This window comes from Carcharhinus amblyrhynchos, chromosome 25 (genome assembly GCF_965287045.1).
Source record: "Carcharhinus amblyrhynchos chromosome 25, sCarAmb.v2.hapA, whole genome shotgun sequence".
NCBI lineage: Eukaryota > Metazoa > Chordata > Chondrichthyes > Carcharhiniformes > Carcharhinidae > Carcharhinus > Carcharhinus amblyrhynchos.
The window spans coordinates 34058922-34086765 of record NC_137348.1 but is presented as its reverse complement, the minus strand read 5'-3'; positions in this window follow the sequence as shown (position 1 = coordinate 34086765).

The following is a 27844-nucleotide window of genomic DNA, read 5'->3' as shown; positions in this document are numbered from 1 at the left end:
GTTGTTCTTTATCTATAGTCCCAGAGCTTTTTGATTGTATGTACGCCAAGAACGCATTTATGCTGGCAGTATTACTTCTTGGAATTGCCACACAAAGATTTCGGATCGGCATGCGCAGAAAATTGAAAGCCTTAAAAGCGGGTGGCTTTGTGGCACTGTGGTTAGCACTGCTGCCTCACGGCGCCAGGGACCCGGATTCAATTCTGGCCTTGGGTGACTGTCAGTGTGGAGTTCTCGCATTCTCCCTGTGCCTGTGTGGGTTTCCTCAGGGTGCTCTGGTTTCCACCCACACTTAAAAGGTGTGGAGGTTAGGTTGATTGGATGTGGGAAATTCCATCTGGATGTCAGGGGGGTCAGCAGGGTAAATATGTGGGGTTGCAGGTACAGGGTCTGGTTGGGATTGTTGTTGATGTAGGCTTGATGGGCTGAATGTCCTCCTTCTGCTCTGTGGGGAGTCCAAAAAGAAATAAAAGTGAAAGTAACATTCAGGACGCTGCAAACCACATTGAGGTATGGGATTTCTCTGTCTCTGCTTCCTCACTTCATGTTTGTCTGCACTTGGAGTGGGTGCAATAAAACCTCAGCTTGGTGGTTATTTGATCATTTTTATTGAAGATAACGTGCAAATCCATTGAATTTTGTCACTTGTCATTAATCATTTGACAAAGTGCATTTTTTTTAAAAAAAGTAAGAAAATCCAATTCTGGATCTTCTCCTTAATGGGTGAAATTATATTGCACATTGCGTCTCTCTCGCAATGGCTTCGCTTCTTGCTCCTGCAGTGTTATCTCTGGTGTGCCCCCCAAGGATTAATTGTAGAAAGAGAAGTGATGTTTAAAGAAGCCTGATTTTAACCCCCATATGTAACACACAAATTACATGAAGCAGACCCACAGTAAGAGATATGTTAGCAGTAAGTGGTCCCTGGATGAATGCAGCGTACAACCTCCCTGGATTTCCCTCCAACAATGCACCTTAAGCTGACAATCAGGAGAGCAATCATTGTATCACTGCAAGAGTATTTCTAATTTGAATAATGACTGCCATTGAGTTGAAGTTGAGTTGAGCAGAGCCTCTGTGACATAGAACAAGAGCCGGCTGAGACTAATGATTTAATTTCGCAATGGAAGGGTGATTCTTCCAAAAAATTCTCGGTGCTGAATTTGTGTAAAAATGCAAGTAAATCCTGCTGGTCTTTTTAGCGGGATTTTGAAAATGAATCTCTCTCTCCCCGCATCACACTGTCTCAGAGAGATTCACACTGAAAATCAGTGGGCAGGGCTTATTCTTGCTGGACAGTGGCACTGAGCAGGCCACTGCGCATGCGCCGATCTGTCACAGTGGTGATCGGCACATGCGCAATCGCCCCGCGCTGCCAGTTTCCTGATCGCCGGCCACCCCGCGTCGCTGCCCTTGCCGACCCTCCCCCCGCCCTTACCCCCCACCCCCTGCCGCTGGCATCCGGCAGCCCGACCTCTCCTGGCAGCCCTGATCTCCTCCCACCCCCCAGCAGCTCCCTCTTCACCCAAATGGCCAGCCCTGATCATCCCCTTCCCTCCCTCTGCCTCTGATCCCGACTACAAAGTGGCAGTGAGACCCCCCCCCACCCACCGCCACTGATCTCTCCCACTGGCGCTGCCCCTTGGCACTGCCTGATGCCTGGTGGGAAATGCTAGGGTGCCCCTTGGGCGTTGCTACTTTGTCCTTTGGGGTGTGCTTGGGGAAGGCTGGCAGTGCCTAGGGGGCACCTCCTCATTACTTCTGACCTCCTGCGGGGACCTTCATGGCCCCCCTTCACTCCAACAGGGTCAGCTGCTAGCCCCCCAGAGATGGGGAGCTGTTGTAAACCAACCTGGAGTGAACCACTCTCGGCAGAGGGTGTGGAGGCGCAGGGGAGGCTCACGGGCCTGGAGACTTCAATCGCAGACTCACTAATGACAGGCAAATTGCAATTTTAACATTGAAATCAGCTTTCCCGGAGACTAGAGCAGTCCAACAGGCTTGGAGGATCACCCCCTAGATCTTTTTAGTCAGAGAGGAAGATATTCCATTCGATCACTCAGGGCTGCTTAATATACAGGTTTTACCCAAGTCATTTTATGCAGTTTGATTTTAACTGGAGTTATTCTAATGCGAAGGGTACTCAAATGTTTTGTGTGGCTCAATATGAGCAAGATATTCTTCAGAATGAAATGCACTACACTGTTTTTATGAGTGCCATATTGGAGCGTATGAATCTTTTCACCAGGAACATTGAGATTGACACCACTCCTACTCAAATCTGCTTCACACCATTTCTTTGTTAAAGTTCAAATTATTCTGCACATTGCTAAGATTCCAGATGAATTTGCAATGCTGCTTGGGAGCTGGAAGAGTCTGGTCGCCTTTGGAACAGACCAAGATCAGCAATTAACTTCAGATCTCAACACAACACAACTTCAGAAGTGCAGTTATTAATCCTGAACCCTTCAATTGGAATTGTTGTGAGGTGAGGATGCATTGTGTGTGGGGGGGAACAAAAAAATTGGCCCAAACCTTCTGGCTGGGACGTTTCACTCCCATTTGCGGTGGCTGTCACGATGGGTTGGAGTGCAAAATCTTGGGAGATCGTGGGAACGTCCCCTGCTACTCCTAACAACAGTGAATGCCGGAACATCTATTGCTTTTGAAGGTCGCGAGGGCATTGATATTTCTGGGGAGCCTATTTCAACCCAAACTCGCAACTTCCAGTTTGGCTGAATGGTTATAGGGGAGCCCTGACGGGTAGTTTATTTGAGTCTTTCGTTCCATAAATTTGGGGCAATTTCCCCTCTGCTGTTTTCTATTGATTTGTGTAAAAACCTGCTCAGGAGTACAACACCAAGGAAATCAGCTTCAAAACACTCCAGCATCCTACAGCAATCCCAGTACTGCCCCTGCGCAAGTCTGCACCCCCAGAACAATGTTCATCCATTGACTTCTGATACTGCTCACCCCACTACCGCAGCTCCGGACCCCTGGACAATAACTCAGCATTCCCCGCACCCCATCCCGAGAGGGATGGTCCCAATCACCACCCCCACAACCGCTTCCTTCCGCACCCTACATACAACGCCCACTGCCCTTCAATCCCGAGACCACCATCATCACCACCCCCCCCCAACCCCCACCAAGACTGTTCACCTCCCCACCGGTCCCTGCCCCATCCCTAAACAATGCTAACTCCCCTGATCCTGGAACTGCTCACCTTCACCGTTACCATCTCCTCCTCCACTCCTCATTTCTCCTCCCTCATTCCTCTCTTCCAACAGTGGAATATCTGGCCCACTGCTCCTATGTTTTTATTCCCTCTATCACTTAAATTATCAGTGCCTACTCGAGGAGATATTAGAGTCATGGAGTCCCTACAGTGCAGAAGGAGGCCATTTGGCCCATTGAGTCTGCACCGATCATAATCACTCCCATGCCTCTATCCCCATGACGGTTGAGGGATTGAGTTTAGGAGTTGGAGGTGACGCTGCAACTTTATAAGTCCCTTGTCAGACCTCACTTGGAGTACTGTGCGCAGCTCTGGTCACCTCACTACAGGAAGGATGTGGAAGCTATTGAGTGGGTGCAGAGGAGATTTACAAGGGTGTTGCCTGGATTGGGAGGCATGCCTTAGGTTGAGGGAGCTAGGTCTCTTCTCCCTGGAGAGACGAAGGTTGAGAGGCGATCTGATCGAGGTTTATAAAACGTTGAGGGGAATAGATAGGGTGGATTCTCGGAGGCTATTTCCCAGGGCTGAAATGGTCACTACGAGAGGACACAGGTTTAAGGTGCTGGGGAGCAAGTACAGAGCAGATGTTAGGAGTTTTTCACTCAGAGGGTGGTGAGTGAGTGGAATCAGCTGCCGTCGGTGGTGGTAGAGGTGAACTCGCTGGGGTCTTTTAAAAGACTTCTGGATGAGCACATGGAATTTAATGGGATTGGGAGTTACAGACAGTCCTACGGCCTGGTAGGTATGGATTTGATCAGCGCAACTTGTGGGCCGAAGGGCCTGTTTGTGCTGTGGTGTTCTATGTTCTAACATTATTCATTTAATCTAGCTAGTTCCACTGACACTAAGGGGCCATTTAACATGGCCAATCCACCTAACCCCCACATCTTTGGAGTGGGAGAGAAAACTGGAGCACCCAAAGGAAATCCATGCGGACAGGGGGAGAATGTGCATACAGGCAGTGACCCAAGCTGGGAATCAAACGCAGGTCCCTGGTGCTGCGAGGCAGCACTGCTTACCACTGTGCCACCCCAATATCAGGAGTGGGATACTCAGTATTTCTTTTCAGGAGCCTCCCTATAAAACAACACTGTACGTGTACCTACATCACATGGATGGCAGCAGCTCAAAAAGGCAGCACTTCACCACCACCTTAAGAGCAGTTAGGGATGAGGTTGCCCCACCAACCATGCCCACAAAAGAGTAACGCAAAACTCCTCCTGTTGTTCCACAACCAGTTAGTCACATCTTTTGCTCTGTCTCTATCTCTCTGGCTTCATCACGTTTGCAATAGTCAAAATGTATGCTGTCACGATAAGTAGCTATGATATCGTTGCAATATCAGGATTTTGTAATTTGAATAATTAGATTTGGATTTACAGTTGGGATGCCATAAGCGATGTCAGCATTTAACTGTCGAGGAATATAAAGTACTGATTTAGTAAACTAATTTTTGAGTATTTGAAGATGATAATAATTCAGATCTACTACCCTGCTGCTTGAAACAAACAAGAGTCTTACTGGTGCCAGTGATTTGATTTAATTCACAGAAATGTTTTAATAGCCACAGAATCCAGCACGCAAACATAAATCGCCAAGAGTGAGAAATATTGCTGAGTTAATAAGAATTATGAAACACTGACTTAGAAAATTAACATTTCGGGTTACGTGGAGAGATTCATAATCTAAATACAGCATCTAGTGAAAAACATTTGTACCTCACAGCCGATGTTCATCGACTTATCAAAGAAACCCTACAGTGTAGAAAGAGGCCTATTGAGTCTGCGCTGACCACGATCCCACCCAGGCCCTACCCCCATATCCCTACATATCTCCCCAGTAATCCCTCTAACCTACACATCTCCAGACATTAAGAGGCAATTTTAGCACGGCCAATCAACCTAACCGGCACATCTTTGGACTGTGGGAGGAAATCGGGGCACCCGGAGGAAACACATGCAGGAGAACGTGCAAACTCCACACAGACGGTGACCCGAGCCGGGAATCGAACCCAGGTCCCTGGAGCTGTGAAGCAGCAGTGCTAACCACTGTGTGACCGTGCCACCCACTTCTTGGAATAGAATCCTTGCAATGCAGGAGGAGGCCATTCAACCCATCAGGTCTGTACCGACTCTCCGACAGAGCATCTGACCCAGACCCTATCCCAGTAACCTCACGCATTTACACTGCTAATGCCCCTAACCTACACACCTTGGGATGCTAAAGGTCAATTTTGCATAGTCAATCGACCTAACCTGTACGTCTTTTGAGTGTGGGAGGAAACTGGAGCACCTGGAGAAAACCCACAGAGATACAGGGAGAATGTGCAAACTCCACACAATCAATCAAGCTGGGAATTGAATCTGGGTCCTTGGCTCTGTGAGGGCAGCAGTGCTAACCACCATGCCAGCTGAATTTAGAGATCACAAAAGTACATGCTCAACTGTGTTGAGGCAAGAACTTGCAAAGACATGAAATGGGAATTAAGGTAATGTGCTGGGCATATTTTATATGCATGTACGTGCGTATTGTCAGGGTGATCAACCTGAACCTCCAGTTATATTAGAAAGCCAGACCAGACCCCAGAAATTTTTCTATTTGGCATAGATGTGAGGCTAGGATATTTTTCTCCAGGAGTGATTCCACTGACAAGGTATGGATCTTTTATACTAAAACAAACTTTATTTAATAACACGGTTTAAATACAACGTTAACAAATGAAGCAGCTTATACGTTAACAGTTGGACAATATTTAAAACTGAAAGAAAGCAACTTTACTTTCTAGTTTATGACTGTTCCAGTTCCAAATAAATAACATTCATGCATAGATCAAAACCAATTTCAAATAAATACAGTTAGCAAACTGAGACATACTTGCTATAAATTACATGAGCAGCCTTGAAGCTTTTGCAGAGAGATTTTGTGTAGAGACAGTGAGTGAGTTCTCAGGAATGGCCTCCAAACTGCAGCAGAACCCCAACAGCAACTGCTTAGTTTTTCTGTCTGCCACAGTTCTAGCTCTGCACATCAACCGCATCACTATATGACCCTGTCAATCAAAAACCCCAGGGCAAATCTCCACCCGTAAACAAAAATACATGAGCTTTATTGGAAGTAAAGACTACATGGCAAAAAATAGTAATTATTCTGCTCTTCCTGCATCTGACTTGTATTCCGTCCAGACGTACCAACGATCTGTAGAACAAGGCTGAATTTAAAACATTCCCCGAAACCTAAAAAAAACTATATGCATCCATATCAATTGCATTACTATCATCACTGTGTTTGCATGTGTGCATGTTTGTGTGTGTGTTTGCATCTGTGCGCACTTTTGTCTTTGTCAGCAGAGAAATGATACACAACCAGGACATGTACAGCTATCTCCTCGTGTGACTTCCTTGGGTGACTTAATGGATTTTAGTCCTTCAGAGTCAGCGCAGTGAACAGTAAGTTTAGCTTTTGCTAATATAGCAGCCATTGCCATTTCTTAATATCAGCATCACACTTCATACACCACGAGCAATCAGTTGGACCATAATTAAGATTGTGCACTACGCCCTCTGAAGACAACTCTGTCGCTTCCCACACATGGAGCTACGTCGCAGGGTTCACTTTGTTACTGAGACAGGCAGAGCTCACAATGTAACCTCAAGAAAATTAGTTTCACATATATGCATTCAGTTACTAATTCTGGTGTCAGAGTTGACACTTGCAGCTCACACACATTGTGGCCTTAAAATTCTCAACATGTAAGTGGTGCTTGAGAGAGGGAGGACCTGCTTTTAAATGAGGCTCAGTTTCCAGCCGGTGAGCTTGATTGTTGATTTTCTCCTTCCAGCTGGCAAAATGGTTAAAATCCATGGGGATCAGAGGTCACCTTAGTGGCAGAATCGCCTGCCACGCTGCCCCACTGGGGTATATGTGATTTTGGCCAATGATGGTGGCGAGAAGGAAGAAGGGAGCTGCCAGCTTTCTTTGGATTTTAAAAATAATTATTATTTGACTTAGCATCTCCTCCTCACCTCAGTCCATTCCCTTGCCAGGTTGGCCTCGTTGGAATTTCGCTTTTGTTTCGTCAGAATGACAGTTGGATTGAATCACAAGACCCAACATGTGTTACCTTAAAAAGGATGACCCTAGCTTTTTAATGGGTCAATTTGGTACATATTCAGAAGGTGAACAGATGAAAACTGTGGGAGATCAGTCCCAGCACAGGTCAACTCCAATTGCCCAATCACCCTGTTTCTGCAAGGTCAGTAGTGTCAAAATCATCCCCGCGACAACACGTTGTAGATAGCGAGGAATTTGCATGGAAGGGGGGCTCTGTAATTTTCAAGGCACAAGATAATTCAGATAGAAAGGACCAGGTTTCTTATAATGACAGAGTAATGAGGGCACAGGAACACGTTGAAAATAGACGTCATCGCTAGGCAGTTGTGGGGTGCAGAAAATCCCAGCCACTCATTTAGTTACATCCAGTTGCCAAGCTTCTGTAATGTAATCAAACTGTGCCAGGACTTTTTGAAGGGCTGGCTTGTGGCATGGTGGCACAGTGGTTAGCACGGCAGCCTCACAGTGCCAGGGACCCGGATTCTTTTCCCAGCTTGAGTCACTCTTTGTGCAAAGTCTGTGCGTTCTCCCCGTGTCTGCATGGATTTCCTCTGGGTGGTCTGGTTTCCTCCCATAATCCGGAAGGTGTGCTGGCTAAGTGTATTGGCCATGCTGAATCCTCCCTCAGTGTGTCCGAACAGGTGCCGGAGTGTGGCGACTAGAGGATTTTCACAGTAACTTCCTTGCAGTCTTAATGCAAGCCCACCGGTGACACCAATAAATAAAATTTACAACTTTTAAACAATGGACTCAATTGCAGACATTCTCTTCCAGATAACAGCATTGTGGTTGGCTCTTAAGTGCCCTCAGGGATGGGCAATAAATGCTGACACAGCCAGCGACGCCCATATCCTATAAACAAATTAAAAAAACATCCAGCCAGTAATCTGATGGAACGGTTTGTCTGCCATTTCTCGAACTTTCCCAACTTTTAACTCCATTGAGTTCAAGACTCTTGTCCTGTTTCATTTAAGGCTTTTTAGTTATTGATCTATTTTCTGATTCTGCACCAACATAACTAGTTCCTGTGGCATCATTTTGCAAAGGTACATCTCAATGTGGCATCTCACTGGTGGCTAGCACTGTATTGAAAATAGACCCTCAATATTCTGATCATTGTTCCTCATTATAGATCCTCGAAGCTGGAAAGCCAGTCTTGATGTTAGTTAATAATAACGTTGCAGTGTTGAGTTTTAATAGACGTACATCTCCGGTAAAAGCTAGTTTGTGTATATGGGCATTGTCCCTTCATAGAGTCAGAGATTCCCTGCAGTGCGTAAGGAGGCCATTCGGCCCATCAACTCTGCACCCACTCTCCAACAAAGCATCCCACCCAGGTTCCATCCCTGTAGCCCCACACATCCATCCCACGAATTTCTCTAACCTAGACATGGACAACTTTAGCTTGGCCAATCCACCTAATCCACACGTCTTTGGAGCGTGTGAGGAAACTGGAGCACCCACAGGAAAGCTACGCAGTCATGGGGAGAGCATGCAAACTCGGCACAGCCACCCAAGGCCGGAATTGAACCCAGGTCGCTGGCGCTGTGAGGCAGCAGCATTCACCACGGTGCCGCCTTGCATTCTGGAACTTGTTTTTCGCTCTGCCGTAGGTAGACTGGTGTGAATTCAGCAGAAATAAAGCCACTGATATGTGGGATGACACTTCACATTATGTTTCTTCTGTGAAGGTAGGGTTAGGGTCAACCTCTGAATAAATCATTGGTGGCTGGCATCGGAACTCCTGAATATAAGCAAAAATGGGGCTTCAGAATTCATGCTCCAAATGATCAATGTGTGGAAGGGATGGAAATTGTCTAGCGAGATAAGGTAGCAAAATTCAGAGAAAGCACATACCAGAATAACTAGCACTCAAAATGGGAGAGGGAGCGGGGGTGGGGGGCCCATGATCATTCACAGTAACATTTGCCAGTGGCAGAGATGGAAGTGTAGAGTTCCATTGTGCCACCTGGTCATAAAACTGGCACGTGGTACTAGCTACCAATAGAACCCATCTGGGCATCACTCTATCAACTGCAATAGAAATTAAAACCGGAGAGTTTTGATAGCTTTGCTTCTTTAAGCGACGCCGCTTGCTTTCACTTCTCAGCATATCACCTTCTGGTACATAACCTTTCAATCAATTTGAATAATCCCACGTGTCGAAGGGAACAAATGTATATTTCCTGAGATTTCGCGTCGCGCCAGTTCAAATTGCAACAGGAATTTGCAGATGGCACTCGATTTACATTTGCTTCCATCTCAGCACTTGGATCATTTTTGAACATTGCATATTTTATCGCTAACTATTCTTTAATTAATATACGCAATAACTAACAGCCTTAGTTTGTGGGATGGGAGTGACACCAGGGAAGGGAAATGGGTCAATTGCCACGCATACTAATTTCAAATTGCCCATTGCACCCTGCTGTTTCAATCGTACAAATCCATAAAACACGCAGCAGGAAATCTATTTATTGTTTACAGTGGGCTGTGAGTAACCTGGCGTTTCAAAATGCAGTTCAGCATATCCCCAAAGTCATTATGAATCCACTTGATTCCAAATAGGCATATGTTGCCTATTTAAAGACACTGACTATTGCCTTCAGATCAGAGGTATGTTGCAGTTCGCGTCACAGTTAATCAGCCCATTTGATCTTTCAGACGGCGAGGGAGGGATTTTCTGCCGCTGTTTTCAGGGGGAGAGGGGGTGAAGAATCCAGCATTTACACCAGTGGGACTGAGTTTGGGATTATCGTTGGTGCAGAGTCGATGGGTCGAATGGCCGCCTCCTGTACTGTAGGAATTAATGACTGCCCATTGCGATGGTTTACCCCTCACCTCCCCCCCCCCAATGATGTAATGGGGTTCCTCGCCAAGAAAGGCTGGGAGCACCGTTACCATTCATTTGAATGACATTGGCGGGCCTCCCCCACTATATCATGACCTCCCCCACCCCCACCCATTAAAGGAATCAATCCCAACCCCCCACTCCAATTGGCAGTGCCAGCAGGGACCCCACTGTGGAGGTCTGTTGGACAGATTCCTGGGTAGGGAGCTCCTTGGCGTGGGGTTCCTTGGGAGTGGGGGTGGGTTCCGCGTCCATGGGGACGTTTCCTTTTTTTTTGTGATCGTGCTGCCTTGTAAAAAGGGTTCCCTGATCTTTCAGGAACCAAGGTTGCTGGCAGGGACGGGCTCATTCAGTGCCTGCCTCATCAGCGTGGTATCGTAGGATCCACCTCTTTTATTTAAGGAACTCGGTGTGAAAACACTGCGAGGCAGTTGGCGAACTGCCCTCTGCTTTTCTCGCTAGAGTCAACACTGAGGAAAAAAAGTCCACAGAATTCCACCCCAATTAATAAATTTAAGGAAGAATGTTACAGTGATAAGCACTGCTGCCTCACAGGGCCAGGGACCCGTGTTCAATTCCCAGCTTGGGTCACTATCTGTGACGAGTGTGCACTTTCTCCCCATGTCTGCGTGGGTTTCCTCCAGTTTCGTCCCATTCTCCAAAAGATGTGCTGGTTGGGTGCATTGGCCGTGCTAAATTCTCCCTCAGTGTACCTGACCAGGCACCAGAGTGTGACGACAAGGGGATTTTGACAGTAACTTTATTGCAGTGTTAATGTAAGCCTACTTAGTGATACTAATAAACCAACTTAAAAGCTTAAATATCTGAACGGGTATAGGGTTCACGTGCGCCGATTGTTTAAAAACATTTCAGGTGTCTCTGAGTTTTGTCAGTTGGACACACAGTTATTGGTGACCATTGGGAGTGATGGGGTTGACGAGACATTGTTTAACTTTGAGGAGTCTCTGTTGGAGACAGATATTTATCAGCTGCCATTGATATTCCACATCTACAACAACAGAGAACTGAAGAACCTGAGCAGTGGAGCGAATGGGCATTTGTCTTTGATTTAATGTGATTGACAATGATAGTTTTAACAGCTTTTGGAATGCACCTGTGAGCTGTGGAAATTTCAGCAAGTATTTGCCACAGGTCAACTGGATGATTCATTACAAATGTGTTGTAACAACATTACTCGTAAATTGTGTTTCTCCTTAATTATGTTCAACATCATTAACCTACCTCTGAAGGTCCAATACCTCACAATTGTAATAATGCTGGAGTGGGAGATCGGAATGGGACTTAATAGGGATTTGAGGCTTTGGACATCGACATTGAGTAATCTCCAAATGTATGTAAGTTCTAACATGTTTTTAACATGAATAATAAATTCCATTTAAATATCACTTTTGATCAAAGAAAATTTCATAAGGACTGTCACAATTCGAGTCAAAGGAAAGAAGTAGCTATGAGCCAGATAGGCAGATTCTTTTAGGGATGAAGGTAGATTGGGTTTTCCAGAGACGCCACATTACTTTTCCACTCTAGGTTGGCTGAAGGTTATGATGCAGTGTTTGCTGAATTAACATAATCTTTATTTTCACAAAGGTTTTAGAGAAGGGATTTCTGCCCTTTGACCTGACAATCTTGGAGGGATGGAGAAAGATGCCCAAGCTTGTGACTTGTGGGTTGATGGGGTTCTCATAATGTTGCTGTTCTTTGTTTGTGGTTGCTGCAATACTTCCTGTGGATACAAAATACAACAGCCACAGAGTCCAGATGGAGAAGAAAGAGGAGGTTGCACTCAGTGGTGCCAATCAATTTATTTGTGAGATTATTGAGTCTCTTGTTGATGTTGATTTGATTTATTATTGTCACATGTATTGGGGTGCAGTGAAAAGTATTATTTCTTGTGTGCTATAGAAACAAAGCATACTGTTCATAGAGTACATAGGGTCGAAGGAAAGGAGAGAGTGCAGAATGTAGTGTTGCAGTTACTGACAGGGTGAAGAGAATATATGATAGGACCATTCAAAAGCCTGAGGACAATAGAGAAATTGTTGTTCTTGAGTCTGGCACCTGTTTTCAGACTTTTGTATGTTTTTGGTGACTAGTGGAGTGACTAGTATGGTGACTAGTGGAGTGCCCCAGGGGTCGGTGCTGGGGCCTCAGCTTTTTACCATTTATATAGATGATCTGGAGGAGGGAACCGAGTGTAAGGTGTCGAAATTTGCTGATGACACCAAGATTGGGGGAACGGCAAATTGTGCAGAGGGTGTGGAGAGTCTGCAGAAGGATCTAGATAGGCTGGGCGGATGGGCCAGGAAATGGCAAATGGAATTTAATGTTGGCAAGTGTGAGGTGGTCCACTTTGGTAGGAAGAATGGTAGGAAGGACTATTACTTACGGGGCGAAAAACTGCAGCAGGCGACGGTGCAGAGGGACCTCGGGGTCCTTGTGCACGAGTCGCAAAAACCCAGCCTGCAGGTGCAGCAGGTGATCAGGAAGGCGAATGGGATGCTGGCCTTCATAGCGAGGGGGATTGAATATAAATGTAGGGAGGTCTTGCTGCAGCTGTATAGGGCATTGGTGAGGCCGCAGCTGGAGTACTGTGTGCAGTTTTGGGCGCCGCACCTGCGCAAAGATATTTTGGCCCTGGAGGGAGTGCAGAGGAGGTTTACTAGGCTGATACCGGAGTTGAGGGGATTGAGCTATGAGGAGAGGCTGAATAAACTGGGCTTGTACTCGTTAGAGTTTAGAAGAATGAGGGGAGATCTCACTGAGACGTATAAGATGATGAATGGGATGGATAGGATAGAGGTGGAGAGACTCTTCCCGCTCAAAAAAGACAGTAGGACTAGGGGGCACAGCCTCAAGATAAAAGGGGGGCGGTTTAGAACGGAGTTGAGGAGGAACTTCTTCACTCAAAGGGTGGTGAATCTCTGGAATTCTCTGACCGTTGAAGTGGTGGAGGCTGCCTCGCTAAATATTTTTAAGACGCGGGTTGATGCGTTTTTGATAAGAGAGGGGATTAAGGGTTATGGGGAGAGGGCGGGAAAGTGGAACTGAGCAGCGACAGATCAGCCATGATCTTATTGAATGGCGGGGCAGGCTCGAAGGGCTAGATGGCCTACTCCTGCTCCTATTTCTTATGTTCTTATGTTCCCGACGGAAGAAGGTGGAAGAGTATGTCCGGGGTGGGTGGGGTCCTTGATTTTGAGCATTTGATCTTATCCCAATTTTGCGATTTGTAACTGATTCGAGAAGTTTGGGGAGGAGAGAGGATGAAGATCAAGGGTTCTTTATAGAGTACTGAGTCTCTGCCGAGCTCTTGAAGTCAAGGTAGAGAGATTCTTCCCACTTAAAACGGAAAACAGAACTAGAGGGCACAGTCTCAAAATAAGTGGGGGGGGGGTCGTCACTTTAGAACGGAGTTGAGGAGGAACTTCTTCACTCAAAGGATGGTGAATCTCTGGAATTCTCTGACCGTTGAAGTAGTGGAGGCTACCTCGCTAAGTATATTTAAGTCACGGGTAGATAGGTTTTTGACAGACAAGGGAATTAAGGGTTATGGGGAGAAAGCGGGAAAGTGGAACTGATCCACTTCAGATCAGCCATGATCTTATTGAATGGCGGGGCAGGCTCGAAGGGCTAGACGGCCTACACCTGCTCCTATTTCTTAGGTTCATATGTCAATTGTGAAGTCAAGATCTGACTGATCTAATTAAACCTCTGACTCTTCCATCATGGAGCTACAGTGGGGTGGGCTATCGTGATTGATATTGATCGATGAAGATTGGGACAGGGGGGATGTGAATGGACTTTCTCTTGTTAGAGATGACCATGACCATTACCAGAGGTGCTTGCGTGGCATGAGCACTGTCCATCATTTGACAGTCCAAGCCTGGCTGTGTTTCGGGGCCAATAGTGGGCTGAGTTTGGGCTGAGATACTCTCTGTAGTTGTGAATGGAGCTGTCAGTGCCCGATTTAATAACGAAGGAAGAATCATTAATGAAGCAGTTGATAATGGTTGATCTGAGGACATTCCCCTGAGGAAATCCTGCAGTGATGTTCTGGGACCGGAATAATTGACCTTCAACACAAATTATGTTGCTGTGTATTGGGCATGACACCAACCATTGGGAGATTCTCTGTCGCAAAGTTTTTCGAGAAAATTAAAATAGCTACCCAGCCCCACTCAGTGGTCAGAGTGAGGAACTACAGCAGTGAAAGGCAACACTGAAAGATACTCCATGCAGACAGACCTCAGAGACACAAGGATTTCAATGGAACTTCTCAGTGGGATATATCCGGTCATTTCCAACTTGACAATACACAGGAGAATCTCCTGTCAAGTTGAATATGTAAAGTCAATGACAATTGTATTCTTCAAGAGAAGCACGTTAAGCCGATGGGAAAATGAATAATAAGTAAGGACAAACAGACAGGATTTCATGTCCAAATCACTGTAATTTTTATACTTCTATGACAAATCATATACAAAGGCAAATAACTACATTAGCTTGTCACGGTGACACTGTGGTTAACACTGCTGCCTCACAGTTCCAGGGATCTGGGTTTGATTCCCGGCTTGGGTCACTCTGGAATCTGTACGTTCTCCCCGTGTCTGTGTGGGTTTCCTCCGCGTGCTCCGGTTTTCTCCCACAGTCTGAAAGATGCGCCAGTTAAGCGCATTGGCTATGCTAAATTCTCCCTCAGTACTCGAACAGGCATCGGAGTGTGCAACTAGGGGAATTTCACAATAACTTCACTGCAGTGTTAATGTAAGCCTACTTGTGACACTAATAAATAAATAAAGATGATAATTAAATCATCCTGCCTTTGCAACAATGCCAGACACAACAGTGACTGCTACTGGGAAAAATGAGATGCGATAGGGTTGGGTGCCAGACAGCGAGGGCTGTGGTGTTCACACTTGCCTCACAAAACCTGTCGGAAACCTGGACACAGCCGCAGAACTTGCCTATAATGAAATCCATGTTACCTGTTGCTATATTTGGGGCGGCACGATAGCACAGCGGTTAGCACTGCTGCTTCACAGCTCCGGGGACCTGGGTTCGATTCCCGGCTTGGGTCACTGCCTGTGTGGAGTTTGCACATTCTCCTCGTGTCTGTGTGGGTTTCCTCCGGATGCTGTGGTTTCCTCCCACAGTCCAAAGCTGTGCAGGTTAGATTGATTGGCCATGCTAAAAATTGCCCCTTAGAGTTGTAGGTTCGAGGGATTAGCGGGTAAATATGTATATGGGGGTAGGGCCTGGGTGGGTTGATGGTTGGTGCAGACTCAATGGGCCGAATGGCCTCCTTTTGCACTGTAGGATTTCTATGATATTGTGGAAAGAGATGGCATACTCAAGCAACACAACTGCTGTGGGCAGTTCGGGATTGATTTGATTTATTACTGTCATGTATTAAATACAGTGAAAAGTATTGTTTCTTGCGCGCTTTCCAGACAGAGCATAACGTTCATAGAGAAGGAAACGAGAGAGTGCAGAATGTAGTGTTACAGTCATAGCTGGGGTGTAGAGAAAAATCAACTTAATGCGAGGTAGGTCCATTCAAAAGTCTGACAACAGCAAGGAAGATGATGTTCTCGAATCAGTTGGTACGTGACCTCAGACTTTTGCATCTTTTTCCTGACGGAAGAAGGTAGAAGAGAGAATGTTCGGGGTGCGCGGGGTCCTTAATTATGTTGGCTGCTTTGCCGAGGCAGCAGGAAGTGTATGCAGACAGAGTCAATGGATGGAAGGCTGGTTTGCGTGATGGGATTGGGCAACATTCACAACCTTTTGTAGTTTCTTGCAGGAGGAGGGGGCTGCACTGTTTCTCTAAGTGGCCGTCTAAGTTAGTGGTCAGCTGCCATTTTGATGCATCAGCCCTGGGCAACATGAGGTGCTACAGAGGGGAGAAGAAACAACAGGAGCACAAGGGCATCGGTCTTATTAGAAGTAATTTCTGCACAGCCAGCTGTTGACTGAGCCATGTGGTCCTGGTGAGGTAGAATTGAGTTGCTTCAGCATCCAATCGGATCTGACATTGTGCATTCCGGTAAAATTGCCAAGATGCAGCATGTCGATGAGAAGAAGGAGAGGGGAAGACACTGTGAGACTCTGGAGGTAACTGCAGGGGTGTACAGGTCTCTCACTGTGGGTGATTTGTTAGCTGTAAGTGGACAGATAGGAATAGAACCAGTTTTTAAAAGTGATTTATTCATTCGTGGTTTGTGGGCATTGCTGGCTTGGCTAGCATTTAATGCCCATCCTTATTTGGCCGCACAAATGTTAGGGGCGGCAATAGTCTAGTGGTATTATCGCTAGACTATTAATTCATAAACTCAGCTGATAATCTGGAGACCGAGGTTCGAATCCCGCCATGGCAGATGGTGGAATTTGAATTTAGTAAAAAAAAATCTGGAATTAAGAATTTACTGATGACTGTGAAAGTTGGTGAGTTTCGGGAGGGGGGCGGGGTGAAATCATCTGGTTTACTCATGTTCTTTAGGGAAGGAAATCTGCGATCCTTACCTGGTTTGGTCTACATGTGACTCCAGAACCACAGCAATGTGGTTGACTTTATAATGCCTTCGGGCAAAGAGGGATGGGCAATAAGTGCTGGCCAGGTAGTGACGCCCATGTCCCAGATAGGAATAAAACACACGTGGTGGTGTACCATCTCCTTGAATCATACACCCCACGTGGTGTAAATGCTCCCACAGTGCTATCAGGGGGAAAGTTTCAGCATTCTGACCCAGCGACAGTGAAAGAATGGCAATATATTTCCAAATTGGGATGGTGTGTGGCTTGGAGGGAAACGCATAGATGGTTGCGGCGTTCCACTGCATCTGCTGCCATTGTCCTTCTAGATGGTAGCGGATGTGGGTTTGGAAGGAACTGTTCCTTCCAAACTACCTTGGTGAGTTGCTTGTGGATCTTTTAGTTGCTACCTGCCGCTGCCATTGTGCATCAATGATAAATGTTTGGGGGAGGGGAGCTGAAAAGGTTGCTTTGTCCTGGATAGTGTTGAGCTTCTCAAGTGTTGTTGAATCTACTTTATCCAGGCAAATGGAGAGTATTCCACCACACTCTTTGACTTGTGCCTTGTATATGGTGGACAAGTTTTGAGGAAGCAGGAGGTAAGTTACTGGCCAAAAGATTCCTAGCCTCTGACCTGCTCTTGGACCAGGGTATTTCTATAGTTGGTCCAGTTCAGTTTGTGGTGAGTAGTAACCCCCAAAATGTTGACAGTGTGAGATTCAGCAATGATAATGTCATTGGAAATTGAGAAGGTGGTTAGATTTTCTGTTGTTGAATATGAAATTGAGAAGGTGGTTAGATTTTCTGTTGTTGAATATGATCATTGCTTGACTTTTGTGTGCTGCAAATGTTACTTAGCACTTATCAACCCAAGCCTGAATATTGTCCAGGTCTTGCTGCCTATGGGCATGAATGGCTTCAGCATCCGAGGAAGTGCAAATGATGCTCAACATTGCACGTTCATCAGCGAACATCCCCACTTCTAACCTGATGATGAATGGAAGGTCAGTGTTGAAGCAGCTGAAGATGGATGGTCTGAGGACACGACACTGAGGTACTCCGACAGTGATGTCCTGGAACTGAGATGATTGACCTCCAACAGCCACAATCATCGCCTTGTTGGAAAACAGGACGTTCTCCATGCTCCGAATCATTGTGCCAAGTCACTGAATGAATGCCAATTGCATCAAGCATTTCCTGTTGTGTGTAAGTCTTTTTTGATACCTGGTCTCTAGAATTTAGCATTTGAGTTCTATTCATCAGAGCTCGTATGCAATTCCACTCTCAAGTGATTTGACAACTGTAGTGTTTTAACCCCAGCACTAGTTCTGACACACTCAAACCCAGTGATTTACTGTGTGAAGTAACCTTCTCCGGCCTACTCTCTGAAGTACGTGTGGCATTAATATTTGAGTTGGAGCTACCTAGCATCAGATCAAATGATGATGCTGCTTCGTTTAGACTGTCCTCTGTTTCCTGAAGTGAGAAAGATATCTTAGCACTTGAAATAAAAAAAAGAATTCGTTTTTAGCGTGAAGCAGAGTGAGAGAGAAAGAAATGGATGTTGGCAGCAGTTACAGTTTGTCATTCTGCGTGTGGAGTGAGGTAGAAATAAGGAGGGACAGAGCAGAGAAGATCTGAAGAAATTCTACTCAAGATCACATCCAGTGGTGACTCCTGCTGTAACCATGACGCTCCCCATTGCTCTGAAAGGGTGGCACAGTGGTTAGCACTGCTGCCTCACAGTGCCAGGGACCTGGGTTCGATTCCTGACTTGGGTCACTGGTGCGGAGTCTGCATGTTCTCTACAATGCCTGCGTGGGTTTCTTCTGGGTGCTCTGGTTTCCTCCCACAGTCTAAAAGACGTGCTGGTTAGGCGCATCGGCCACGCTAAATTCACCCTCAGTACACCCAAACGGGCACCGGAGTGTGGCGAATGGGGAGTTTTCACGATAACTTCATTGCAGTGTTAGTGTAAACTGACTTGTGACCCTAATAAATAAACTTGGAAAAAAAACTTTAAACTTTAAATTTCGCACATTCACCGATCCATGTTTCACTGCGCTCACCTGTATGTGGCTCCCTGCATTCACATGCACCTTCCACCAGCACAGCAACACGTGGACCTTTTGCTTGTCCATCAAATTCTCCGGAAGATTAAGGCCTGCAGTATTTTGCCATTGCAATGACTGAACTGCTTCAATTAAATCCCAGACCAACCTATCTCCCATTGCAGTGAAAAAAAATCTATTATTGTTTTCAAAGATTTTACACACTTTGGAATAATATAGTTGCAGTTCGTCAGTATTGTAAGTGCGCTAACAATCATAAGAAAACAGCGGATAGGCGGAGAACTTTGTGATTTATGTGTTTAATTGGAGCCATTGTTTCCTTGACTACAGGTGCCAGTTACAATGGACTGCAGTGGTACAAAGTCATGAACAAATTACTAAGATGGATAAGAAATTGATTTTTAATGAGAGCTACACAAATGGAAAGAATTACTCTCATAATGTAATGATGTGTCAACCTCAAGATACAGTTTCCTGGGCACCTAAAATGCTTTGATCATCATTTTTGCTATCTGTCACGATATGTAACGTATTACTGTGAACTATCTGGGCTCATTCCAGTTAAAGCAAGATTTGCAGAAATTGGACCATTCTTTTCCAAATTAATTTTAATTTTTTTTGGTGTTTTTCATGAGTTAATTTACTGACCCAAACAAGATTAATAGTGGGTCAGATTTTGCTGCGTAGAATAGAGTCGTAGAATTCCTATAGTGCCGAAGGAGGCCATTTGGCCCATTGAGTCTGCACCGACAAGAATTCCACCCATGCCCTATCCCCGTGACCCCAGGTATTTAACCTGCTTTAAGAGGCAATTTAACATGGCCAACTAACCGAACCTGAACATTTTTGGAGTGTGGGAGGAAATCGGAGCACCTGGAGGAAACACGTGCAGACATGGGGAGAATGTGCAAACTCCACAAATGCAGTCACCTGAGGATGGAATTGAACCAAGTCCCTGGCGCTGTGAGGTAGCAATGCTGACCACTGTTCAGCGTGTCACCCTGGGACATCTGACAACACTTGCCATTAACTAGATGTCTCTTTGCATTTTGCTGCTCGGTTGCTGTTTGCATACTTAATCACTGAAAATATGAGTTGTTCATGGTGCCACAGAAGTGACAGGGCATCTGAGAATAGACCAACTAAATGGGTATCTCGGAAACCAATGAGATTGAAAGATTGGGAAATTAGCAGCTTGAGTTTTGAGAAGGATGATGAATTGAAAGCGGTTAATTCAACGTCAGATCAAATATGAGAGTGTGGTATCATGGCCCCTTTTAAAGGGTTGGGCCGTTGAGGGTCACGAGGGAAAGGTATTTGGCTCCTTGAAGATCATTCATGCAAAAAATACTTCGAGAACAGTTGAGGAGTAACTACTTTCCCCAAAGAGTTGTGAACCTAATGGAATTCACTACCCTAAAGTGCAGTGGATGCTGGGACAATGAGTAAATTGAAGGAGGAGTTCGACAGACTATTAACTGGTAATGGGTTGAAGGGTTATTGGGGGAAGACAAAAAAGAAGTGTGTGAGGAGCATATCGGCCATGATTGAATGGCGGAGCAGACTCGAAGGGCTGAAAGGCCTAATTCTGCACCTGTATCTTATGAACGTATGCACCTGGGATCAGCCGGACCCTATGGAAAGGCTACATAGGAAGCCGAGCCAGTCAGTAGCAAGGGTATGCGTGCTGGGATGGGGAGGAACCTCAGATGGAGCCCGGGAAGAGTAGAGAGGAGGTATGGAATCCCTACAGTGCAGAAGGAGCCATTCGGCCCATTGAGTCTACACCGACCATAATCCCACCCAGGCTCTAATGCCATGACCACTTGCATTTAGCCTAGCTTGTTCCCCTGACATTAAGGGACAATTCAGCGTGGCCAATCCACCTAACCTGCACATCCTTGGACTGTGAGAGGAAACCAGAGCACCCAGAGGAAATCCACACAGATACAGGGAGAATATGCAAACTCCACACAATCAGTGACTTAAGCTGGGAATCGAACCCGGGTCCCTGGGACTGTGAAGCCATGATGAGGAGATGCTGGTGTTGGACTGGGCTAAGAAAAAGACTTGACGTCTGTGTCGATATGCGTGATCATCTTGGAGATCCTCTCCACGTGGAGCCGATAGTTTGCGGTGTCGATGGAAGCCATGATACGGAGATGCCAGCGTTGGACTGGGGTAAGCAGTGCCATCCGTGTATTGCAGTTTTGTCAGACACTTATCTCGTGTATCGTTCATGATCGCAGCCACAACGAGTCGTCTTTGATTTTACTGCAGAGAGAAAGAAAATAAAATGTGTGGCGTTTCCAGCATTCAAAAATAATTGACAAGCTAATGGAATGAGATTAGATACTTATTGTGCCAGAGAGAATGAGTGGCAGTCACTAAAACCTATCACAATGTTAAAAGAGTTGTTAAGCTTGTAACTGCAAGCAACAACATCAACTTGTGTGAATGGAGGTTAATCTCAAAATATTTGCAGTGGGTTTAGTTCATATCTCATGAATGCAGAAACTTTACAGTATTTAATGCAATTCAGTGATGAGATAGAAAGTGAAATGTAATTTTCACAATATTAGCAGCCCAATGTAACTTGGACAGCAATCTGCATATTTCTGCTTACCCACACATCTCAGCATCACCTGAGGTTAACACTTCGGCACAAATAACAGTGAGTGCCAACAGCCCAGTCATTACTTCGATAGTCATCATCAGGTTGTGGGGTCGTAGATGTTTTAGCAAAATATTATTTCTCATTTAACTGTCACAACTGCAGCGCATTCATTGCACTGCAAAGCATTGCATTGTTTAGGAGATGTGACAAAGGAGCTGTATAAGTGCAAGTTATATTGTGTGTTCAGGGTTGCTTGCAGTGTTTTAGGTCCCTGCTGTTCATTCCAAGTGTGTTCAGCAGAGATGCACCATGACTGGAGGCAATTCTGTTGTTTGCTTGCAAGTTGCTGTTTGCAGTCTAGATAATCAGCAAGTCATAATTTAGCAACTGAAAGAAGGCATGGGGCATTCATCTTGGGAGAGAAGAGACTTCAGTTCGATAAGATTCAAAGATGCACAACAGAATCATAGAATCCCTATCTTGCAGAAGAAGGCTATTCAGCCCATCAAGTCTGCACCGGCTCCTCGACAGAGCATCTCACCCAGGCCCACTTCCACCCCTCACCCCACCATAACCCCCGAATCTACACATAGAATAGAATCTAAACAGTGCAGAAGGAGACCATTTGGCCCATCGAGCCTGCGTCAGCAACAATCCCACCCAGGCCCTATCCCCAAAAGCCTACATATTTTACCCTTCTAATTTTCCTGATACTAAGGGGCAATTTAGCTTATCCAATCCACCTAAGCTGCACGTCTTTGGAGTGTGGGAGGAAACCCACACAGACACAAGGGAAACGTGCAAACTCCACACCTGAGATCAGAATTGAACACGGACACCTGGTGCGATGAGGCAGCAGTGTTAACCACTGTGCAACTGTGCCTCCCCTCCATTGGATTTGTCAGAAGCGCGATCTTGGGACTCAGAGACAATTTAGCATGGCTAACTTGCACATCCTTGGACCGTGGGAGGGAACCCATATAGACATGGAGAATGCCAAATGCCACACAGACAATTACCCGCGGCTGGAATTGAACCTGGTTCAATAATAAGTATTCATATGCAATATCTATATTAAACCATATAGAATACCACTCTAAACCATAATAGCAGAACAGGGAGACGGAGAATAAAACTTATGCGGCCATTTGAATATTGAAGTTGGAAACTGTATTTTCCTGTGAAATAATATCTCATCTTAAAATCCCTGGAATGGTTTTCCAGCAGCAGAGCATTAGAGACAAATAAACTTTAGGATTGCTCAAGATCCAAAATGAATGATGTGGCAATGGGTTCCAGTAGGTACTTTTTGCATGAATGTTCTTCAAGGAGACAAATACCTTCCTCCAGCTGGGAACCTGTAAGTCTATGATAGTCTTACAGCATAGTAGTAAGGGGAGATCAGTATAAGAGGTTTGGCTTCATCAGCTAAGAAGCTCAATCAAGGTGCATACATAATCCAAGATATTTTCCCATCCCATCCGCCGCAGGAATCGTAGCGGGGGGTGGTACGGACCAATCAAAGGTCCGTTGACCTCGGGCAGGATTTTCTGGTTTTGGGGTGAGCACAGCCAGGGCGGCATGGTGGCAGAGTGGTTAGCACTGCTGCCCCACAGTGCCAGGGACCTGGGTTCGATTCCCAGCTTGGGCCACTGCCTGTGCAGAGTTTGCACGTTCTCTCTGCGTCTGCATGGGTTTCCTCCGGGTGCTCCGGTTTCCTCCCACAGTCCGAAAGGTGTGCTAGTTAGGTGCATCGGTCATGCTAAATTCCCTCTGTGCACGTCTTTGGAGTGTGGGAGGAAACCAGAGCACCAGGAGGAAACCTACACAGACACCAGGGAAACGTGCAAACTCCACACCTGATTCCAGAATTGAACACGGACCCCTGGTGCGATGAGGCAGCAGTGTTAACCACTGTGCAACTGTGCTGCCCCTAAATTGGATTTGTCAGAAGTGCGATCTTGGGACTCACAGAGACAATTTAGCATGGCTAACTTGCACATCCTTGGACTGTGGGAGGGAACACATGTAGGCACGGAGAATGTGCAAATGCCACACAGACAATTACCCGCAGCTGGAATTGAACCTGGTTCAATAAGAAGTATTCATATGCAATATCGATATTAAACCATATAGAATACCACTCTAAACCATGATAGCAGAACAGGGAGATAGAGAATAAAACTTATGAGGCCAGTTGAATATTGAAGTTGGAAACGATATTTTCCTGTGAAATAATACCTAATCTTAAAATCCCTGGAATGGTTTTCCAGCAGCGGAGCATTCGAGACAAATAAACTTTAGGATTGCTCGAGATCCAAAATGAATGATGTGGCAATGGGTTCCTGTAAGTAATTTTTGCACGAATGTTCTTCAAGGAGACAAATACCTTCCTCCAGCTGGGAACCTGTAAGTCTATGATAGTCTTAGAGCATAGTAATAAGGGGAGATCAGTATAAAAGGTTTGGCTTCATCAGCTAAGAAAATCAATCAAGGTGCGTACATAATCTAAGGTATTTTCCCATCCCATCCGCCGCAGGATTTTCTGGTTTTGGGGTGAGCACAGTCAGGGCGGCATGGTGGCAGAGTGGTTAGCACAGCTGCCCCACAGAGCCAGGGATCTGGGTTCAATTCCCAGCTTGGGTCACTGCCTGTGCAGAGTTTGCACATTCTCTTCGCGTCTGCGTGGGTTTCCTCCCACAGTCCGAAAGGTGTGCTGGTTAGGGGGCATCGGCCATGCTAAATTCTCCCTCAGTGTACCCGAACAGGCACCAGAGGTTGGCGACTGGAGGATTTTCACAGTAACTTCATTGCAGTGTTAATGTAAGCCGACTTGTGACATTAATAAATAAACTTTAAAAAAACTGTAAACTTTAAAATCCCGCTTCATGAAAGAACAATTTGGAGACGTGATGAGTCCTGAAAGTGCAGTCATCTCAGACAAGCAACAGGAATGATTTGGGTAGCCGAATAGGGCATTGGTGAGGCCGCAGTTGGAGTACTGTGTGCAGTTTTGGTCGCCGCACTTACGCAAGGATATTTTGGCCTTGGAGGGAGAGCAGAGGAGGTTTACTAGGCTGATGCCAGAGTTGAGGGGGTTGAGCTATGAGGAGAGGCTGAATAAACTGGGTTTGTACTCGTTACAGTTCAGAAGAACTGAGACATATAAGTTGATGAATGGGATGGATCGGATAGAGGTGGAGAGACTCTTCCCGCTCAGAAAGGACAGTAGGACCAGGGGCCACAGCCTCAAGATAAAGGGGGCGCGGTTTAGAACAGAGTTGAGGAGGAACTTCTTCACTCAAAGGGTGCTGAATCTCTGGAATTCTCTGCCCGTTGAAGTGGTGGAGGCTACCTCGCTAAATATTTTTAAGACGCGGGTTGATGGGTTTTTGATAAGCGAGGGGATTAAGGGTTATGGGGAGAGGGCGGGAAAGTGGAACTGAGCCACGACAGATCAGCCATGATCTTATTGAATGGCGGGGCAGGCTCGAAGGGCTAGATGGCCTACTCCTGCTCCTATTTCTTACGTTCTTATGTCTCCCTGTTATTTTGAGTAAGTCTGTAATCTGCATGAGTCAGAATACGGTCAGGCAAAGAATCAGAAGGAGTACAGAAAAGCAACACTTCTCCCCCGGTAGGACAGAAGGAGCTGATATGAAGAAGTTTCACAATTCTAACTTGTTAATCTTTCAAACAGTTTGACCTTCACAGCTGAGGTAAAATGTATTTACAACGAACATAAACTGCAGCCTTGTGCAGTCATAGCAATTTACAGAAAAGCAATTACATCTCCTGCACTAACTCTTCACTGCCGTTTTGGCCGGTGATGACAGATTCAATTTCAATCATTCTTCTGTTGTGTTCATCACATTCGATTATTTTCACACGTGGAATAAAAACTACTTCTGTACCAATTACTCACGGCGAGCACTATCTCACAGAACGGGCGACGCGATCGAGAGTGGTACGAGCAACGATTTGTTGTTTATTAATTAAAACATAATTGTCCAGATAGTAAATTTGCTCGGTGCGTAAAAGTCACCCGTTTTCATCGTCGGAGTATAATTACTTTGAGGCATCTGTTCTGTATTCTTGAACTTCCCCTGTTGTGACATTAGTAATATCGGGCTTGTTTTCAGTTTCCCTTCTGTTGCACAGCTGCACTTGTGCTGTGAGGTGCTTATGAATTCCTTAATTGACAGGTGGAGGTGTTAATTTGTGCGTTGACTTGTCTTGTTTAATCGTTGCTATAATCATAGTTATAATGTTTTCAATCTGTGTTCTTCCTTGCAGTCGGCACTTTGCGAAGAGGTTATCGTGATTGATAATCCGTCTTATCATTTACTTTCTGGCTCGGCAGCTACTCGGTCCAACATTTGGGCTTTTTTTTTATGGAGCATTAATCACTGGCATTTATTTTCTCTCTGTCCTCCATTGCTGTGGCTGCCATCTCAACGAAAAAAGCTTCCAACCACCATTTTATTTATTGTTTTATCCATTCGTGAGATCAATGGGCGTTGTTGACATGATCTCCAGTTATTGCGCACCCCTGCTGCCCTTGTGAAGATGAAGGGCTGCCCTCTCTTTGCTCTTAAGCAATGCAATCTATACTTTGCGAGGGAAATATTGACGAAATAGCCATTGTCAAATCCCCACTTTGTAAATCCAAAATTGCGGATTTTCAGTTTATTGTAGGTTATCAAAAGAATTCAATTTGAATATCCAATCTTAAAACATAAATATGTGCTGCTTCTGCTATTATCTGCGACAATCTGAAAAGGAACTGGGGTTTCCATTCAGAGCCATTGTCGTTACAGGATGGAAGAAAGATGGGAATCTTTCAATTGTTGCAGTCTTGTTATTTTAACTGTATTCTACCCCTTTCATTCCAGCCAATTAGTAGCACCAATTGTTACGAATGTAGATGCCCGGGTGCACAGGATATAGGGAGGGAGGCCCACGCAATGAAATGGATGCCAAATCTCCCCCACCCCATGTCCTGGGAAACATTTGGCTACTGCTCAGCATGTCTTCAATAGATGTGACCAAGGTGGGCAGAAGAGTGCAGTGCTCAGTCTAAACTCATTTGCCACACTGCTTCGCCATCCACCTCTCCGTCCCCCGCCATTCAATCAAGAATCTTCACCTCGCAAAGATAAACTACTCAGTTCTGAAGAACCTAAATGGGAAAGCAATATGCCTTAGACACATCATTGTCCTTAAATTATTTAATCAGACTCCAAGATTGTCAGCTGCATCGTGTAGTTCTTGATTCGAAGGGTGAACATATTCAATCTTACGCTCTCGCTGACCTGAAAGACTTCAAAGCTTCAAGGAAATGTTGGTAAGTCTGTTATCAGAGATTCGTCTCCTTCCTTATTCATGATCAGTGGAAAAGTCATTGTCAAGTATGTTCTTCATCATTGTTGCAATTAGAAATGCAAGATTAGATTCCTTTACCACAGAATGCCTACTGTACAGAAAGAGGCCATTCAGCCCATTGAGTCTGCACCGACCACGATCCCACCCAGACAATATACATGTGATCCCACACATTTACCCTGCTAATCCCCCTGACACTAAGGGGCAATTTAGCATGGCCAATCCATCTAACCCACACATCTTTAGACTGTGGGAGGAAACCGGAGCACGAGGAAACCCGTAGGGAGAACGTGCAAAATCCACCCAGACGGCGACCCTCGGCCGAAATTGGATCCTGGTCCCTGGTGCTGTGAGGCAGCAGTGCTAACCACTGTGCTATCATAGCCTTGCTATAAGCCCAATTCCTTGCCTGATGTTTCTTGCTCAGAAGTTGCATTGTAGACATTTTGGCATCAATGGCTGTACTATGTTATAACAGAGAACTGACCACAATTGCAAGTAAATCAGGCTTAGTGGTTACTAACTTGACAGCAATGTGCAAGAAGCTATTGGCGGCACGGTAGCACAGTGGTTAGCACTGCTGCTTCACAGCTCCAGGGTCCTGGGTTCGATTCCCGGCTCAGGTCACTGTCTGTGTGGTGTTTGCACATTGTCCTTGCGTCTGCGTGGGTTTCCTCTGGATGTTCCGGTTCCCTCCCGCAGTCCAAAGAGGTTCGGGTTAGGTTGATTGGCCACGCTAAGAAATTGCCCCTTAGTGACCAGGGGTGCAGAGGTTAGAGGGATTAGTGGGTAAAACATGTAGGGATATGGGGGTAGGGCCTGGGTGGGATTGTGTTCGGTGCAGACTCGATGGGCCGAAGGGCCTCTTTCTGCACTGCAGGGTTCTGAGATTCTATTTGGTTGCCCCTGTGCACTGCCTGTCAATTCCCAGTTTATCTTTGGCCTGACTGGGTATTTCTTCGGGCAATATCTTGGTTTATGTGGAATGATGTGGCAAGGTTATGTAGCAAATCTTATCG